Source organism: Nelumbo lutea, chromosome 1 (assembly GCF_056320005.1).
Source record: "Nelumbo lutea isolate HS-2025 chromosome 1, American lotus-T2T, whole genome shotgun sequence".
NCBI lineage: Eukaryota > Viridiplantae > Streptophyta > Magnoliopsida > Proteales > Nelumbonaceae > Nelumbo > Nelumbo lutea.
The window spans coordinates 208,844,709-208,865,229 of record NC_142684.1 but is presented as its reverse complement, the minus strand read 5'-3'; the positions used below and the strand labels follow the sequence as shown (position 1 = coordinate 208,865,229).

At 39.7% G+C, this 20,521-nt stretch overlaps 1 non-coding gene and 1 pseudogene across 2 annotated transcripts; both read right to left on the bottom strand.

Annotated features, from left to right (window-relative positions):
- Positions 1 to 939: 939 nt before the first annotated feature.
- Positions 940 to 9,837, bottom strand: LOC148880694 (callose synthase 12 pseudogene; annotated as a pseudogene). The gene is made up of 4 exons (XR_016104632.1): positions 9,681 to 9,837; positions 9,478 to 9,559; positions 3,920 to 9,320; positions 940 to 1,653 (listed from the first exon to the last, which is right to left on the bottom strand). The product of XR_016104632.1 is annotated as a callose synthase 12 pseudogene (transcript).
- Positions 6,209 to 6,288, bottom strand: LOC148880695 (small nucleolar RNA J33). Its single transcript, XR_016106432.1, has one exon. It is a non-coding gene; the product is annotated as a small nucleolar RNA J33 (small nucleolar RNA).
- Positions 9,838 to 20,521: the final 10,684 nt, after the last annotated feature.

Below are 20,521 nucleotides of genomic sequence, written 5' to 3'. Positions count from 1 at the left end.
TATTTAAAAAATTAAGAATTATAATAATTAGTTATTATTATATATAAAAATAAAAATATTATATATATATTATTATTATTATTATTATTATTATTATTATTATTATTAAGCTCAAACTCGACTCAATTATTGAACAAGCCTGTAAATTGGGCTCAAACTCGACTCAAAGCTCAGTTGAAACAGAGCCGAGCCAAGCTGAGTGAGAGGGTGGGCAGTCCAGTCCGTTTCACACCTATATATAAGATGAAGAGAGACTGGACTCTATATTGCCAAATAATACTCTTTTATTATTTATTTAGGCTCAGTTTGGAAGAGTACAAATACAAATATGTACAGTACAAAAACATGCAAAATAATACAAAATACAAGGTTTTGCACTCTATATATTTGTATTGTACTCCTTCCAAATGGAACCTTATTTGTTCTATAATGCGGCTTTGACAAGGAAAGGTGTTATAAGCCAGGCGTATAGTTAGGGGGTTGATTAGGGAACAAAGGATGGTGAATAAACATCTCAACGAAGGTTATCAACGATAGCGAAGATGCCCTTTGGAGGAATTTGCAAATACAAATTAGCTTTTGAGGTTGCCTATACAAATCAAGTATGAAGCATCATCATATGATACTTTGAACCATTAGATTCTTATTATGATCCATTAGCTTTTGTTGATAAAAATGGAGGAACTTGCATATGACTTTTGGGTTTTGGCATTCGCTATGAAACTTTTAGATCTGGGATTCTTGCAATGACAATATTGGAGAGGCTTTGCTGTTGGAATTTGAAGGAGAAAAGAAGGGGGTTAAAAGTGGAGACTGGAAATAAGCCCTTTGGAGGCAAATTTTGCATTTTGAATTTTCCCTTTCCTCTTTCATCCATTCATTCATTGAATTGTGCCTCACATGCCAGGCAACAAGTAATGTCCAGTGTAAATCAGAAGATTCAGAACTCAGAAGCCAGTAATTTCATTAATGAATACGGTAGGATGACAAAGTGTACATGAGATTGCAGCCATCCAAATCCACTCCATACAAATATATTTTCTCGCAATGAAACTCCTGTCAACCTAAAGAACTGTCAATACAATTTTCAGATATGCAGGGCAAAGGAAAAATAGTCACTTACAGATTGAGAGATCATCTGTGTTTTCTTTTTTTGCAATGAGTGAAGAGGAATAGGGAGCAATGTTCCATATTTCCACCTGTAAACGTACAGGCAAGTGGTAGGCTGGTAGTCTTACAGCAGCTGGAAGACAGATGGAGTGAACTGAGGAAGAGAGAAATAATAAAGTGTTTCCCATAACTGCCACACTAAGCTGGCACTCCGCAGGAGAAATTTGACATAAGCCGAACCTCAAAAAACCACAAAGATGTCGACCAGAGCAAACAAAAAGGCCTCTAGTGAAATTAATTACAATCTGCTCAGATAAAGAATCTCACACGAACGGATTAGTGAATTCATTAATTACAGCATTAAAGGGAAGATGCAGCCAAAGATCAAGAAATGTCAAGTCTGCCCTCCAATGGCACTGGATGGGAAGAATATGGCAGCAGCTACAGTACTACTATCCCCGCTTAAGAACTTCAATAGATGGAAATGATCTCCAACCTTTCTTAACTTTAAAAGACCTTCTACACCATGTTCTATCTCCAAACCTGAAAAGCCACATCATTGTCTTGTTAGAGACTAATGTATATATTAATAGAGTACCATCTCAATAAATGAGCACAGAATCTAGTCACACTTTTTAAAGGACCATAGGTGGTCAAATTAAATGCGCACTTAGGTCATTTCCATTTTCAATGTGGTGTGATAATTCCCCCCCCCCCCCCAATACACTATCTTTAGATGGTGTATTGTGATGTCATGTAAGACCCACTTGAGGAAATATGAAAGTAGACCACAATGAAGAACGTAGATTTGACCATTTTCTTGATGAGATCACAATGAAAACAGCCTCTGCCACTGGGCCTGGTTTCCTTGGAAATGACTCTAGGGAAAACAACCCCATCCCTTGAATTGGGGTTTGATGAATTTTGGTTCTAAACCCCATTTCTAAATTAAAGATTAGTTATGCAAGGACCTTTTCAAGTGTATTTTCCGTCAGCACATGATCTGAGGAATGATTATGAATGGTTAATTGATTTTGAAGCTGATCCTTCTTATGGGCTCATTTTGAAGTTGAACTGGGTTGTATCACCTTTCGCCTTTAGTGCACAAGTGGTGCACTTAAATACCTTTGACACCAATATAGGTTCCTTTTTTGATTTTTGAATCTTCTGACTGTGAGATTATCCTTACTGAGATCCAACAAATCCTTACTCTTCTCATCAATCCTTTCCAATTCTAACATTGTTTTCTTCTTAAAAGTCGGTCTACTTCCAAAGCTTCACCCTTACTATTAATGACTCTTGCAAGTCCATCAGATTTCTGTCCATCGCTAATGTCTTCGGACCTTGAAATATTTTCTTCAGGACCAACATCAGTATCCCTTAGAGGCATTGGGTATACCCCTTCCAACTTTAAATCCCAGAGGTTTCACTTCTATATTTACAACCTTTTTCCAAATCAACATGATTTAGTCCCCCCATGAATTGGAGTATGATCAGAATTCTTAGAATATTGCCTTTTGGGTATGTGAGGGAAATGAAATCTGCACTCATTATCTCATAATCCTCCAAGAAACACAACCTTCCAATCCAATCACACTAGTTACTGGATCCTATATAATGAACCTGCCAAACAAAGGGTGAATTGAGGCAAGAGGATTCAAAAGGCACCTTAGTCTGACCCTGTTGTGCATCCTGCTCCCCAGCCATTAGTGTTCAATCCATATTTGCTCTTGAATCTTGGTAACTGAATGCCAAAGATTCCACTCCTCAATAGAAAATCTCCACAACCATTTTCTCATAAGGTGTTTAGCAATCACCTTTCCAAGACCTAGCTTCCCATCCTCGATTTTAGTGCACACCTTTCTCCCAACTTAGAAAATAATCTTTTTGGTACTACTAGGTCCTTATAAGAAATCCCTCATGATTTTTCAATTCTTTTTACCATCTTTATACCCATCTTCGAAATATTAGGGGCATGCACCAAATAATAGACGTGACTAGGTTTCAAAGGAAAACCTCCTAAATGGTACTATTACAATAACATATAAAGGAAATTTCAGATTCTGACAAAAAATGATCAGGTTATTTTATCCTCTCTCCCACCGATTCATGAAATATATCTTGAACACCACAATTAGCCACCTTAGTCTAACCTTCGACATGTGGGTGATGCATACTTCCCAAGTTTCTTTGACACACTGTACCAAAGAGTATGAAAAAGAAAAAGGAAAAAAAAAACTTAAAACCATAATCTAAAGAAGATGGTGCTGGGAGCCCTGTAATTGGATAATTTTGCAGAAATGAACAAAATTAATTTGTTAATAACAGGAAACTTATTGAAGGTATACAAGATGTATGGTCTTGACTGACAAATGGAAATAAGAATAACCACAATGAAACATGCACAAATAATAGTATAACCATAGCCTGAAAGTTACAAAATTACTAAGGTTCAAAATAATTGCAGAATATGGTTAGTGCCACCTGTAAATTCAAGCAGAGGTTCTATATACTAAATACTAAGCACTAGGCCTTTGCTTCTCAACGGCAGAAAGGATTATGAATGTCAATAGCTCACTTGAATATGGCTCCATTCAACAACCATGTGAGAACAAGTTTAGTCCTAATTTATCCACAGTTAAAATATTAAAAAAAAAAAGACAAAACACTAATCCAAATTTCAGATGTAAAATTGCAGCCACTCAAGTAGCAACTCCATTTTATTCAAAAACACTAGCACAAAAGAAGCATAGAGCACAAAAATAGAACTTCAGAAAACAAGTCTCAAAAGATGTCAACAAAGAATTACCTCAAATCACAATTTCTCATTGGATTTTTTGCCTGTTAGAATACGAGATATCTGAAGTCCCCTACTGAATGCTTCATTGAAGAGGATTCTTGTCTGCATAGACTGGAATCCAGGCATCCATGAAAGAAAAGCCACAGGGGCCATAACAATTACTCCAAAAAGTATGTCGTACATACGAGCAATAGACACCACAATCTCCCACACTACAGTAGACTTTAGAAAGGGCCTGAAAACCTGGGCTATGGATATTAGTCCCCAACCTGTAGGGATAAATCCCAACAAGGATGTGAGAATATCAATGAACTTGAAATGGGTGAATTTCAGCAAGAGAATGATGACAAGTACTGTAGCCACAATAACAAGGAGCTGAACCAGCCGATAATAGATATGTTCTTTTGCTGCATATCTGTCTCGAGCATATGCAATTATCACGTAAATTCCAATGAGCACAACTATACCAATCCATGAAAACAAGTAAACACCAATCCCTGTATGCCCATTGGCAATGCCTAGATTGTATACAACCCCATACTGAAAAAAGAAAAAGCGAAGATCTAAGATTATTTCTAATAGTTTCCCCCAAAGACCTGTGGTTCTTAAATGATCCTGCTCTTCATACCACCATGTTTCCCAGCTCTGATCAGCTTTAGTGCCCACCCCACTACGATACCATATCCAATTCATAAAGTCATCAAAGTCGTATACAGTCTTTAACCAATCAAATCCAGAAGGATTAAACACAAAGGGAGCCATGATCCATGATACTACCAAAAACCAACTTGATATTGTCATGGCTATGTAAACAAAAGTGTCCTTGGCAAGAGAGCTGTATGAGGCATAAATTGTCAGAACCACTCCAAGTTCAATTGCCTTGACAAAATGGCTACGGGCATAAAGTCGATAGTTCTCAGAAAAGCTCTTGTGCTGCACAACAAAACCACGCCCAGTGGCCCGATATTTTGCACCACCATGAAGAATTGTCCGGCCAAAGAAATGTGTACGGGTCCCCATTGAGAATGTGTAAAATACAGATGCAAGCTGGAGTTGCATTGTCAAGAAATCCCAGATTGCATTAAGGAACCCATGTTCAAGAGAATTTTCCACAATCATGGGGAGAGCAGTAAAAAGACCTACCTGGATAATGAATTGCTGATTCAGGATTGTACCAAGTGCTTTATTGTTATTTGAACTTTGAATCATGGACTTCTCTATTCCACTGAGAGCCAGATAAAGGCGGCCCCAAACAAATGCAAAAACAGTCAGGACCACCATCATTGTATTAAAATAGAAGCCCACAGTAGTATAGAAGAATGAGAGCATTCGGAAGAAGTCCAGTCTATGACCCAACCGGTACACATCCCTGCTCAAAACCTGTTCCCCATTGCCACTAGCAACCTTGGCCTCAAACATTGATACTTGATTCAACCCAACATCCCTTCCCTTACCTACCTGGATGTATTCATGGTGTGTAACATTACCACCCCGTAGTGTGCAATTGAAGCCTGCAAATATGTCTTCACTGATGTTTATCACTCTGGAGGCCTTACTGATGCCACCCCGAGTCAAGAACCAGAATCTATCAAACACATCAGGGTGGCCATAGTGCATTCGGACCTTGAGAGGGTTTGCCAGAACACGCTGTCCCAATGTAACAAAGCTTGTCTCTTGAGCAGACATGAACCAAGCAAGTGAGGAGACAGAACCAGTGAAGATGTGTTCACGGACTCCCAAGAGAGTTGGCTTCCGAAGACCATAGTAGCTTCTGTATTCCTCCAATAGATTCCGCATCTTGAGGGCCTCCTCAAAATAGTTGTCTTGGTTCATGTCAATTGTTTGAACTGCATCACCACGAGTGAATATAATAGCATGGTTTTGATTCTCTGGTTTACCCTCTCCAAGCTTCAAGGGACCAGGCAACATGATCCGGTATATTTCCACCTCCTTTTGTAAAACCTGGTCATATTTCACAAGAACTGAATAATAATCCTTTTCATCCCTCCCTGTCTGAACCTCATCAACATAGGCAACTCGAAGGGCTTCATTGTTCTTCATCAAATACAGAATCTCCTCAGCACGTGGATCTTTCTTTGCCTTTTGAGTCCCATAAATTTGGCAGGCAACTACATATGTGTATTTCATCAATGCAGTCCCATATTCATGACCTTTGAATAACAGATTTTCACCACTACTTGCACGGCTCAAATTTCGTGAGGATGGAGCTGAGCCCAGATCATCCACATTGTCATCTCGTTTCATTGGACCAACAGAAGAAAGTTCTTGCGATCCTTCCCGAATGTCCATCTCAGATGCAGAATCAAGAAATGCCAGCATCTTGAGAGCCTTGTAGTAATACATCATTCCCCTTACAGTGCGAGATAGCGTTTGACCTCTGTATGATGCCCAAAGACGGAGGTCTCTCAACCTATCTGTCCAGATCTCTTTCTCATCCTTCACCCCCTCTCTGCGCATTCGTTCTATGAAGTTAGCCCATTCATCATCATAAATCTTCTGCAAATAAAACAGAGTAGAAATTCCATCTTCATTCTCAGTCCTTAGTTGTTCTTTGCTGTATAGGACTTCCTCATTGTAATAAGGAGTTAGAACACTGAATGCCATCATTTTCTCAACTTGAGGAGCATGGGGCATGTTCATAAACAGGGAATTGCTAAAAAAGGCTATGCGTCGTCTCGCCTCAAGATTCTTTGGGATGTTATGCATCGAGTCCCTAGATGTAAGAATAGTCTTCAAACGTCGCACCTGCCGATAGAAAGAGGCATCTTCAGGCAACTCAACAGCATTCTCAAAAAGCAACCCTGTGTGCCTCTCAGGCATCAAGCCATCCTGTCTCAGCAGGTCTATGGTCCTCTTCTCCTTTGGGAAATCTTTAATATATATCTCATAGAGGGCCTGCAATACATTCACTATTTGGGCTACATCTTTCTTAGGCTTGGCTAGGAGATCCAGAAGAGATATCAATTTAGTATGTATCTGTGGCAATACAGTTGTCTTGTAGGTCTTTGTGAACTTCTCCAACTGAAGTGCCTGATCAATCTCAAGGAAAATGCTTCTAAGAATGGAATGCTCTTCAGTGTTATCCTTGACAATGTCTAGGAGCAAGTATTTGGTGCTATCATAAGCTTCCACTACCGCACATCTCCTGTACTCATTCTTGCAAATTTTGTACCAAACCCATTTATTGGGTGCATCCACCAACTCTTTTGCCTGGCTGAGAGCAAGAAGCAGCTCATTGCACAGGAGCAAACATGGCCAGCGTATGACCCTAATATTCCAAGTGTTTGGTGTCAGTTCCAAGAGCTCCAACTCCTGGTCACTTATAATGTCTTCTTCTCTGAAAGTTTCAATTATTTCATTCCATAACAAGGCAAATCTGTACCCCTCAACCTGGTTTGATTCAATCTTCTTGTAGGGCCGGCCCAGCCCATAGCGCAACTTCAATCGATGAATGGCATCAATCAACTTGCTCTTTAGCGTCCCTCTTGCATTCAGCAGCTGCTCCTGTGGCATGAGATTAAATTGCATTGCACCTGCAAAGAACTGGAACCTCAGCCTCAGCTGCTGGATATTCCGAATCTCACCCAGGTGTGAGAACAATCCAACCACTACACCAACAAAGGAGGAAAAGATTGAATACCAAATCTGCAAATCCATCAGGTAAATCAAAACCACTGGAAGCCACAACAACCCCACTGCAAGCCTGTTTGTATCATCAAAAAATTTATGCCAGGTGTAATGCACATTCCTGAGATTCAAAACAGCCTTAGTCGGAGCAACCATGGGCTTGATCTGGAGAAAGTAACTGAAAGTAAACTTCGAAGCAAGAACTACAACCCAGAACAAGGAATACTTTATGTTGTCCACTAGACCTTCCCTAAGGCCACGACCTACAAAGTCCTTGCTCTGAAACCACCAAGTCAAGATATAGAAGATCCTCCAATTTGTGCCCTCAAGGAAATTCCGAACCCATGGGAGAATAAAAAGAGCCAATGACAGCAACTCTGAGATTATAAAAACAAATGAAGCCTCAAGGAAAGTCACCATCCTGCGGTTTGCCTCGGCACACCACCTATGATCAGAATTCCTCTGCGACCAAATCCTTCCATAGAGAATACCAAATACAACAGCCCATACCGTGGCAACAATGCTCTTTAGAACCATCCTCACCCCAAGCCACAACGTCTCTCTTGAGACCAGACTGTACTGGGTACAAGCATCAAGCAGCGACTGAAGGAAACGTAGACCCGCCCAAGTGATGAAGACAGTAAGCACCCGAACCTGAACATCACGGCTCTCCAACGCAGTCCAGGGGTATTCCTTCCCCTCCCATGCGACAATAATGGCAGCCTGAAGGAACAATATGTGCATGATCCACAGTCGATCAAAGCTTCGAAAAATATTCCAGAATGATCTCTGCTCTACAAAACCTGTCTTGCCCACCCCCTTGCTTTTACCCTTAACTACAAAGAAGCTGCTGCCTTCATCAATAGGCCACTTGAGTTTCTGAAAGCAGCGCCGGCTCCAGAAGTACTCATTGATATCATCGTAATTTCTCCAAGCGGAATGAGGGGCAGTGCCGTTACGGCTGCTATCAACCTCAGCCTTAAGTGTGTGGTAAAGAGGAGTAACAACACGGTTCAAGAATGCGTTCTCACCAGAAATCGAAGGCAGCACAGCTCGGCCCGTGCTCTCGTCGATGTAGTCTTCGAGGATCTTATTAAGCTCCCCAGCCATGTGGTGGAAAATATAGCAAATGCATTCGGGGACAAAGCGAAGATTGGCGGCTTCACCCCAGATAAGGACGTAAAGGGATGTGTAGAGGAGCTCACGTCGTTGATCGAAAGGGGATTCACGGCGTTCAGAGATCCATATATTAGATTTGCAGCCGAGGTAAGAGCACCAACGCGTGTAATTCCTGAGGAGCTTGCGACGGAAGCGACGGAGGACGGCGTGGTCGAGGGAGTCGATGTTGTCGGGAGGGGGTTGAAGGCGCATCTGGGCGTTGGCTAGGTGAAGCACAATGTGCTCTCTCTGGTTGCGGACGTTGTCGCGCTGGAAGCCGAAGAAGATCCCAAGCCAATCGAGGAGGTCCATGCCGTCGCGCCATTGGACGTATGGGGGTTTACGGAGGTCGCCGACGGCACGCAGTGCGGCAGCGGCGGCGCGGACTTCGGGGTAGCGGAGAGAGGGGTGATCAGCAAGGAGGTTGTGGACGGGGATGATGTTGAAAGGTTCTTCATAGTCGTTGGCTTGTGGCGGGGTGGAACCGTAGCCGGAGCCAGGGTCCGGACCACCACCGCGAGAGGCGGCCGCAGCTGGGCGCTGTCTGAGGCTCATAGCATCGTCTTACGTTTGTGTCTCTTTCTTCTGCTAATTCCTTGCCTTTCTGTCACAGATACAGAGAAGCGGGGAGATGATGAGTACTGTTCTGTATAGAGGGAAAAATTAAATTAAAAACCTGGTCCCACACTCCCGCTTGGACTTTTGCATTAATTTGGACAATCAACTGTGGCTTCAGTAAAAAAAAATTAATGAAAGCTCACCTGAAACTGTGAAAACTCTTCCGGAGATTAATATATTATACTTCAAGGCTGTCTGACTTCAGAACCCAACAACACTAATCCGCTGCAATAAATTAAAAACCAAATAATTAATCTTCATAAATCCAATTGCAGATGCAATGTAAATCAGAATCAAGTGAAAGAGATATTCATGGGGGCCTGGACTGGGAAGTCGAAACCCTAACCTCGAATAACGGCCGCTGCAGTCTGAATCTGGAAGCCTAGACCCACGGTTCAGCCTTTACTCAGCTTCTATTCATTCCTCCGACGATGTTTGTTCTGTTGCCCGCAGAAGCATGAAAGCATCAAGCCATCAATTTCATTTCTGCGTAGTGGAAGCAATCCAAGCTCTAAAGCTGATTCAGTATATTCTGTTTGGCAATCGAGTAAGGAACTCGAATGATATGAGCCGTCGATCATTGGGATCAATTTGAGCCGTTTTGTCCACTCTCATCGTGCCCCACCTCATTGGGATCAATTTGAGCCGTTTTGTCCACTCTCATCGTGCCCCACCTGGATAAAGGGTAGACTGGGTAGTTCAGTAGTTCACCACCTTCACCTTCTTTTTTCAGTTATCACTTTTAAAGAATTTTGTTGCTAAGAGAAGGCGTGCAAGAAAAGCATATACAGCACCAAAGGCTAGATTGTGGGATTGTAGTTGAGAAAAATCTAACGGTTGGTAGATCTTCATCAAGTAGCAATGTTTGCGCAACGCACCGTAGGAACGTCACTCTGCAGGTGGGAACAAAAAGGACATGAAAAGAGAATTTTCATGGTATTCAATACACTGACTGTGACTGTACGTACTTGCTCACCTGCCTCATTCCATTGCTCCAGTAGTAGACGAGACGGCGTGATATAAATGAGCCATGCAGAACCCACTCGGTCAGATCGACGGTGGAGATCTACAGGGATCTCGAGTTAATGATTGGCGCTAGGGGGGACTGGGGAGGGAGCTAATAAATGCCAGATTGCCTACCATTAAATGTGGGAAAGGATGAAAATGGGATTCCAATCTGACGTGAGAAAAGTGATCATCATGGGAGGACCATAATTGAACTAAACTCCAAAAACGGCCAGACGGATTTATCCTTGGAACATGCTTATGGCAAATTGGCAATTACCAAAAAAAGATATAAAAATAAGACGCAGAATAATGCGGTCAATCCGGGGTGGTCACAAACAATCTTTGACCAAGGGAGGCATTTAATGATTAAAAAAAAAAAGAAGGAAAATGATTCAGATTGTGATTCAACCAATAATTTATTGGGCCTGGGCCGGGCCTTGGCCAATGGACAGGGTTGCTTGGACTGTTAGTGAATTATATACCAGGGGTTTGTCTGACTAAAGCCCATTGGCACAGCTGTAACATCTGGACACCGGGGCACTCATTATATGATGACTGATGGAGTACAGTACATTATTAATATCCAAGTAACCGTAGATTTAAACCGTTTTTTCTTTTGTTTTATGTGTAAAACATTATTTTAAATATTTGCGTCTTTTGATAAAGAATTATAATTTTGTTTGATGCTAGGGGCGGGGGCAGGGGCGGAGTTTTAGGGATACCAGGGGACCTCTCTCTCTCCCCCTTGTCCATGATTGGTCCCATCCATGTTTATTTGTTTGTCGCCCTTTCTTCCCCATGTTTCACTTTTGCTATGACACTTTCTTATGAGAGGATTAAAATAGAAATATGGCATTAGAGGTAGGGGTGTTCATAAAAAGTCTAACCGAATTCAGAAAATCTAATCACAAAATGTAGTTAATCAATCAATCGGTTAGGTATTTTTGAAAAATCAAAGGACTGGTTTGATTTTTGGTTAATCTACAAAAAAAAATGACAGTTAATCGAATCAACTGGTAATATATATATCACATATTTTGTATATATTATATAAATATATACATATATTATGTTTATAATAATATATTTATAAATACATTATATATTATAAAATATTTATAATATATTATATATCATTTATTATTTATAATATAATATTATACATATATTTATATAATATATATTATAAATATAAAAAACCGAAAAATTGAAGAATCGAACTAGTCAAAAACTAAAACCAATAGACTGCTTAATTGGTGGTACCGATTCGGTTTCAATTTGGAAAAATGGAAAAACCGGTGGTACTGATTCTGTTTGCAAAAATTGCCCATGGTTCGGTTACACCCTAATTAGAGGCTCTACTAATAAGTCACTTCATTTTAATTCAAGGTGGCGTCATGGCAACAAATCAAGGGCTTTGATTTAATTGTCTCAGCCTTAGGATAGGATGGAAAAAACTTCGGTTGTTAGGGGCCAACGCCTCTACTGTTGAGAACTTTTTTGGAAATGCCACATTACGATAAAATAGTAGTTGCTCCCTGTTTCTTTTTAACTATAATCATAGATATGGGCGTGAATTGGTGAGCATGTCTAACCTAAAACACTCTCAATAGCATAGGTTGTTGGGGGCCCAACAGCCAAGGTTAACTAGGCTAGGATATTGTAAAAGCAAAAATCTTAGGGCATCTGCATAAGATTGTTGCAATTCACAAAGGGCATTGCATCCAAACCACCAAACAAGGTCAAATCATGTGCCCAAAGTCTAAGTCAGGTGTAAGCTTGTGTTCACACCGTTCTAACAATCTCTTGCAACCTTGCATTTGGAACATCTCTTCATGAAATAAGGCACGTAAACATGGAGATATTCTCAATGCAAGGTTGTAAAGGTTGTTCAAATGGGCTTTGCACTGACCGAAGCTAGGAATGGCAACGGGGTGGGGCAGGGACAGGGAGCCTCTCTCCATCCCTGTCCCCACAGAAATTCCCGTCCCCATTGTTAGACAGTCTTGTATGCCCTTAGCTTCAATCGGATTTGATGTACTTTTGTTATTTAGTGGAAATAAATTAAAGTGCATGTTTGATTCATGTTGTTTGGTGTAATTCTGTATAAGACCCTAAAACTGGACACTTATAGAAACTTGTGTTAGTTTTAAATATTCACAGCCATTGGATAAGTCTGGGGAGATTTATCCTACCAAGGCTGATACTAATGTGCCACCAAGTGTTGGGATGGCTTGTTTCGGCCATCAGGGTAAGACCCAAGGCACATGTAGTATGGGATTGCTTGAACCCTTGAATTGGACCAGATTTCCAGTATTGCCCTAGACCTTGGAGACAGATGGGCAAAACTGAAAAGTTACACCTGACCCCTAGACTCGATTATGACACATCACTAAGTGTCGGATCGGGTTGTCTTTGATGTGTCAATCAGTGAGATCCTTAGTGGGGGTCAAAACCTGGACATGTTGGGGCAGTTTGAGAATTCATCTGAGTGAGTGGTCATAGTGACATGATCAGTCCCTTTGTCGGATAATGGTAATGATCGGGAATGCACTCTCTCTGATGGAAACCAAACTGCCGGCAGTTGATTTCAATCGTTGGAATTTTGTTTTGCAAAAAATAATATATATATGTATATGTACGGTTTCAAAAGATCTGCAAAAGGTTTTAATTCCTGGAATCCATGTGAGTAGAGAGTGTGGCACTGTTCCTTGCAGCCGAGAGAGAGGTCTTCTCTTGTCGAGCAGTGCTTGATCATTTAGGGCTGAGAGGTTAAGTGTAAGACCATTTAGGATAATACATGATGGGCTAATCTTGCACCTGCCCACAGTCCTTAGGTTTTTATAAGATGGCTTGGCCCAAGGACCACTTAATGTAAGTGTTGGGCCCATAGGGTCCATGTGATGGGCTCAAGGGGGTCACTGAGTCTTTTAGTGAATTCGGCTGAGCCTTGTAATAAAGGTTGGGCCGAATCCATGTGGCTGGTGTGTAGATCAATGCTTGGGTCCCACGCCATACAAAGAAGCCCAACTAGGCAACAGGTTGGAAACTGGTTAAACACTAAACACTTAATGGGCCAAAAGCCCATTTCGAACTGGGCTGATATGATCACCAGTTCATGGGGCGAATCTGAGATTAGTGTTAGTAAAAGAATTGGGTCTTTGACCTTATCCACTCTAAGAGATCAAATTCAAATTAGATTTGAATCCGGTAACCTCCTGATAAGATCAGGAGTTAACTAACTTAATCTGCATATAGGATTAAGATTAACCCCTATCCAAATACTGATTTGGATTGGAATAACTCCCAAAATATGGGGAGGTTTCTTAATCAAGAAGAGAGAGGAGAAAACCCTAGCAGAAATATCAGATTTCGAACTAGGGGGGTTTGAGGAAGCAAGAAACACATCCTGCAATCTGAGATTTGATCTCTCACAGACTCCAGAGAGAAGAGACAGTTCTGCTCTCTTCGTCCCTGGACTTCTCCTCCTTCAGCCGCCGCCACTCCCTATTGGAAGATTGGATCTTTGCAGCAACATGAAGTCAAGAAATCAATTCTTGACAATAGTCTTACAAGAAAGACAAAAGGATTCGGTGTTCAAGGTTTCCAGAGGGTTCTTGTGAAGAATCCAGTGTGTAGGACGCACCCTGCTGGTTCCGTTCCATCCACAGCTGTGTCATCTTTAGCAGGAGCAGATCTTGGTTACTTCTTTGGGCGTGAACACCAATTTTGGGAGATATTATTTCTCCGGATCAGGTATAATCCTTCCTGTTTCCTTTTGGTTCAGATCTTGTTTGTTTATGGTTCAAGTAGGATCATTGAATAATGTATTCTAAATTTAGGGAATATGATTCCCAGTTGGAAGAAAGTAGGAATTATTTTTTGAAATTCGCCCTCCATTCCACACCCTTCTTGGCATCCATTAGATGGATCCTACCATTCTTTCACCCGTCCCCGCTAATGGGGACAAGCTTATCCCCATCTCCATCCCCACGGGGATCGCTATCCCTGCAGAGATCCCCATTCCCCGTGATTCTTTATAATGCTAACCATTTTGTTTTTATTTTTTATTTTATTTTAAAAAAATAAAAATAAAATAGTTAACATTTACAATCGTATTAGAAAATATTCAACCATATTTTTAAAAATATTAATATATAGATGTATGTTTACATATTTACATATATAACATATGTATACATATATACATATATATTAGTGGGGATCCCACAAAGCAGGGATCGGGGTCCCCACGGGGTGGGGAGTGCTTTCCCCGTCCCTGCCCTATCCCCATTAACAGGGATGAAAATTTCCCCATCCCCATCCCCGCAGGGGGAAAATCATCCCCATCCTTGCCCCATTCGAGGCAGATCCTCACAGGGATCGGGGAAATGGGAAAAATTGTCATTCCTAACTAAAGCTGAACTCCTAAGTCAGACCTACTCCCAATAGAGTGTTCCCCCTAAATGATAGGGTACAACATAAATGATAATATACAACCACAGGAGATAGTCCCCATATACAACTGCAATGTGTTGTGGGTTTGGTGTGGGGACTAGATTTGAGTCCAGACTAATTTGTTGTTTCTAAGACCCTCCCACCGCTAAGCCATCAAGATCAATTTAGTGGCACCATTACAAAAACATTCTAAATGGATAGAGCTCATACAAGCAAACTCAAATTATTAGGCTCAGTTTAGGAGTTGACTTGCTAATGGGTCAGGCTCGGGCGGGGCTTTCACTCTGTATTAATGGATTTTTTAAGACCCAAGCCCGAGCCCGGCTTGAGCCCGAAGTATATAGCTCATGTCACTACTGAAGCGGCTGAAGAGAGAGAGAGAGATTATAAAGAAAAAAATAAAAAATGTATATATATATATATATTAAATTATTAATGTATATATTATAATAAATATTATATATTTTATATTATATAAATGGGTCAGGCCAAGATTTTTTTACAAATCCCAAGCCCAGCTCGATACAAAAATCGAGCTTGGTGTTTTAGGCCCAAGGTCAGGCCCGCAGGCCTAATTACATGTCCAAGCCTGACCAAGGTGCGGGTCGGGCTTTCGGGTTACCCGACCCATGAACAAAACCATTTAGGAGTACAAATACTAATATGTAGAACATAAAACCTTGCATTTTATATTATTTTGTACGTATTTACACTATAGTATTTGTACTCTTTCCAAACCAAGCCTTAGAAATAGAAATTCTGAACATGAAAACATGTTTGAAAGCCCTTCAATCTTCTACATGATACCTTCTTTTGCAATTTGCACCACTCAACTTTGGTGATGCAATTAATTGGATTGATAACAACATTAGTAGGAGTTGGTTCAGGATATACATCTATTCCACGTTGGAGAAATCTTTTCCCAAGCATAAAAGACAAACATGTAGCTATGTAGAGGTTTTGCCCATATACAAGACATTGATTTTTTGTCCATTGAAGTTGAGAAAAGATTAAAAGATGAAAAAGACTTTTGAGTAATTAAGAAAAGATTTGTTGGTAGTTGGTAGGTTAGGTTAGTTGAGACTTGGGAGAACCACTAATACAAGATAAAGACATGATTGACATAGACATAAAATTAAACATTAGGCCAATCAAGTGGAAGTGGATGATCCCCAATTGGATAGTTTGGGTTCACCATGGGATTACTCCACATGTCATAAATAGGTGGGTCCACATGGTAAAGTTGTGTACTTGATCCGTTTAATAACCCTTGGGAGAATGACGGTTCAATTTAGGGTCAGAATTTTTAGACCCAAAGTACAATTGGGGTAGGTGCTAACTCGGAATTGATGTCAATTCACAGGAAGGCATTGGTGTATAGAGTGGGGGTTTTGACATTTTGAATGTTTATAGGTCTGCTGTGGAATTCAAAAATCTGTATTGGGTTTGTTTGTATTTTTCCGATAACTCTTTACAAGCTGCAGTCTATAGGACTTTATAAATGAACCAATAATCTTACATGTGGCATATAATGTGGGTGTCCAATCTCAACATGTATTGGGAATATATCTCTTACTTGTCATTGGGGCATGTTCTCAGTGTAGATATGATGTGGGGCACATGCGTCAATGCGAACTCACCCAAAACACTTAGAAGGTGCAAATCTAATTTGAAAAAAGTTCCAAACCATCAAGCCTTGGTTCAACCTAGACTTACCCAAAGTTGCATCTCATAAAAAAGGTCCCACTCCCTTGATTTCTATAGGCTTAGTTTGGAAGGAGTATAAATACAAATATGTATAGTGCAAATACATATAAAATAATATAAAATACAAGGTTTTGTACTCTACAAATTTATATTTTTAGAACAAAAAATGAGCTAAATAAAAATTTTAGCCACGAAAAAGCAAAAAAAAAAAATCTAGTTACATATCTAAGGGTCTGTTTGATTTGCATGAATAGGGTCTGAAATTGGAATTAGAATAGTTGAACCATTTGGTTGGATGGAACAAGATCCAATTCCCATCCCAGATGGAATGGCATTCCCTATTGGAGTGAATGACCATTCCCTCCCCCCTCCCTTGGGAATGAGAATCCATTCTAGCTGATTATGATTCTTGTTTAAACTAAACAAGTAGGGGAATAGACCATTTCAAGGAATTTTAATTCCGATTCTGATTGTGAATCGAGCAGGTCCTGTAGTATAAAAACAAACACTTTTTTGGTAGAATAAAAATAAAGCTTTATGTGGACAAATTTTAAACAAAAATTATTGATGTGGGAAATATAGATAGAGATTTTTTTTCTTTCTTTTTTTGGTGGTGGGGGATTCACGAATCTTTGAAATTTCTAACCAAAACTTTGACCCCCTCCATTTCCCACTAGCGAAAAGACCCAACCAAGCAGGCACAAGTGGCCACATATGAAGTATATCTCTACATTTCCAGAACTACAAAGAATGTTTCCTTCCTTATGACATTCTCAAAGGAAAGTTGCATGAGGGAAACCAGTAGGGTGTAAGCATTTGATGCACTAATGGTGCAAAGGAATCCAATTACTATTAGGATGGCTGATAAGGTGAGGAGGACTACAGAGTTGATGAACAATATTGTTAGCTTTTGAGAGTTAATGAAGGGCAGAGTTGCACTGAAAGCCAATTCAAACCAAAAAATGAGGGCATAAGTAGAGACTATAAGGTAAAGAAGGCCATAAGAATACATCATGTTGTCACTAGCTAGAAGTAGGCCAAGTAACAAGTACACAACGGTGAGGAGGCAGAGTTGGTGGTGGTGGTGGAAGGGGCACAAAAAGATTGAGAAAGGAGAGGGAGGAGGAATGGGAAATATGCAGTTTGAACAAGGGTTATCATCCATTTATTGTTTCCACCTTGATCATAGTAGTATTCCCCGTAGCTGAAAGACCCACAACAACTAAGCATAGTTTTCAAAATCGGACCGGACCAGACGGTCAGACCAGAAAAACCGGGAACCAAGCAGGTGACCGGTTCTGGTTTTTCTCAAAGCTCGATTTTCCATAAAAAACCGTTGACTTTGGTCAGCAAACCGCTGATCCGGGTGGTTAACCGTTCGAATAGTTTTGACCACTTTTCATTTTTTTTGTCAAACAGGCCGACCGTTCGACCTGGTAATCAGACCCCTAAAGTTCGGCCTCCGAGTCGGTTTTAAAAACCATGCAACTAAGAGAATGCTGAATGCCACCAGGAGCCACCATTGCCAACGTTTTACCCCACAGAATGGTAGTTAATAAATGATTGTTGCATCTTTTGCCAAGTTTGGTTCTCGGCCTTCTTTTGGAAACAATGCACCACAAGAAAAGAAACAAAATAGTCTTTCTAACTTCACGGGTTAAGAAATTCATTGACATAAAACATTGATCAACTAATCAAGGGTGTGGTACTCTTCGCTAATTCCAAATGTAAAACAAACATCATTTTAGAGTACTAATATGCTTGATTAACAATTGACTTTCTAGTTGAAAGAATGCCTTTGGTTCTTTCAAAAAAAAAGTGAAGTGCCCAAAATCACTTTGGCTCAGTTTGGAAAGAATACAAATGCAAATATGTACAACATAAATATATACAAAATAATACAAAATATAAGGTTTTGCACTCCACATATTTGCATTTATACTCCTTCCAAACTCAGCCATTCTAACAAAAGAATGGTGGAAAAATCGGTATTCATACAAAAGTCCTCAATTTGTTTGTGGAAAAAGGATTAAGCCAACAAAAAATAGTAGCTTCTACCAAGAAAATAAATAAATAGACTAATTGTTTGTAGGGCCTTGATGGGAGCTTGGCTAAGCCAAGCTTTTCCTACTTGACCTTAAGTTAGGTTCAAGTTGTTCTTAAGCTAAACATGAGTCTCGGGTGATGAATTCAAGCTTAGCCCACTGAAGTTTTCCTTCTAGGCCCAGATGCAGTCCATTCAATATCCAATTTTAGTCTAAGGTCTATATAAAAGCCCAAGATTATGAAACCCACGAAATCAATAATGAAGTTTATAGACATTAACATAGACCATGCAAATACACTGCAAATTAAAACCATTTTGTCCATTATGATTAAAAAGAAGGAAAACGACTATGTATGCGTAAGACTATATATTGATTTTTGCTCAATTAAAGGAGTTGATGTTGAACAGAAGTCTAATGAAAACTAACCAACCCAGTAAACTGAAAAACAAACAGCTAATTATAGAAATTGAATATGTATTCATTAAGGAAAGAACAGATTTAGATATCATGGGTTTGAAGCATTGAGTTATTGGCATGTCAAATTGTAGTATTGAAACCCCGCCCATCTCTTGGCTCACCCAAACATGCCTAAAGTCCATCGATTATATGGGGTGGAGACCAGAGAGAGAGCTCTCTAGCTATTTTGCAAGAGTCAAATTAAAACTATTTGAGAAAGTCCAATAAAATTTACACTGCTTCAGCTTCGTCTTTAGCCTGTAAGTCAGTCCCATTCAATTTTTGTGGAAATCCCAACTTGAGCCCACCTTGTACACCTAAATGGCAACCAAAAATCAGTCAAGGAATCTGCTCCATCCAAATGGTGTATCAAAATTCCATCTAATAGAATTGCATTTGAATGATGTACCAAGGTTTCATCTAATTTACCCCATCGGCATGATGTAATAAATCAATCAAAACATTTAGGTCATCAAAGTGGTCTTTATGATCATTGAATTAATCTCAACTAAAAAATCTATGCCATATCTTTATATTAGTTGAAACCTTTACACATCACTTGGATTTTCAAGTATGTTTCATTTCAATGATATAGGTCTTTGGCTAAAATGTTCTGATTGCAAATACTTTTTTTTTCTCTTTTGGACAATATGTATGGAATAGGGTAATATCATTCTACAAATAAAAAAAATTATGGCATTTTGGAATTTTAAAAACAATACTAGTTTAGGGAGTTAAATGACCAACCATTTTTTTCTACATGGGGCTATGGGTAGCCCATCCCCAAACCCATACCACCCCAACCCTAATGTAGGCAGGATTCGACCCCAAGCCTCCATTACAAGTAGCAGAAGGCCTTACTTTGACACCTTGTAAGTGACAAACCCCAAAATTATGAGGGCTATGTGGAGTTTAATATACAGTTGCAAAATGGTATCTATTTGTCCAAATTCAAATTTGGTTTGTTTATAAATGGATCAAATATGAATCTATTCACACTCCAATCTTATATTAGTATATTCAAAACTGAATTAGACTGTATGGTTGGACCAAAAAACCTAGGAATCAGCAATTCAATTTCACCCTAAAATGACTTTTTGGCAAAAAATCATTGATTTGGTCAACGACTTGTTGACTTGAGCCAGTTAAACTATTGAACTGTTGACCTAGACAACAGCTTTGGCCTGTCTGGTCCAATTTTAAACTAATAATTTTATTAATAAGTTACAGTTTTTAAATTTATAATTTATTTTGTCCGTGATACATAATTATTTTAAATTATTTTATTAGTGATTTATAATATTTTGATAATTCTAATGTTAATGTTAGGGAAAATTCTTGATAGGTACCCTGTACTTTAGGCCGAGTGCCAATTTAATATTCGTACTTTAAAACGTGACAATCTACCATCCAAACCAAATTTTCATTTTACCACAATTTAGTACCAAGTATTAATTCACCGTCAGTTAGAAGACAAAAATAACCACCTACTTCCCCTACATGTATATGC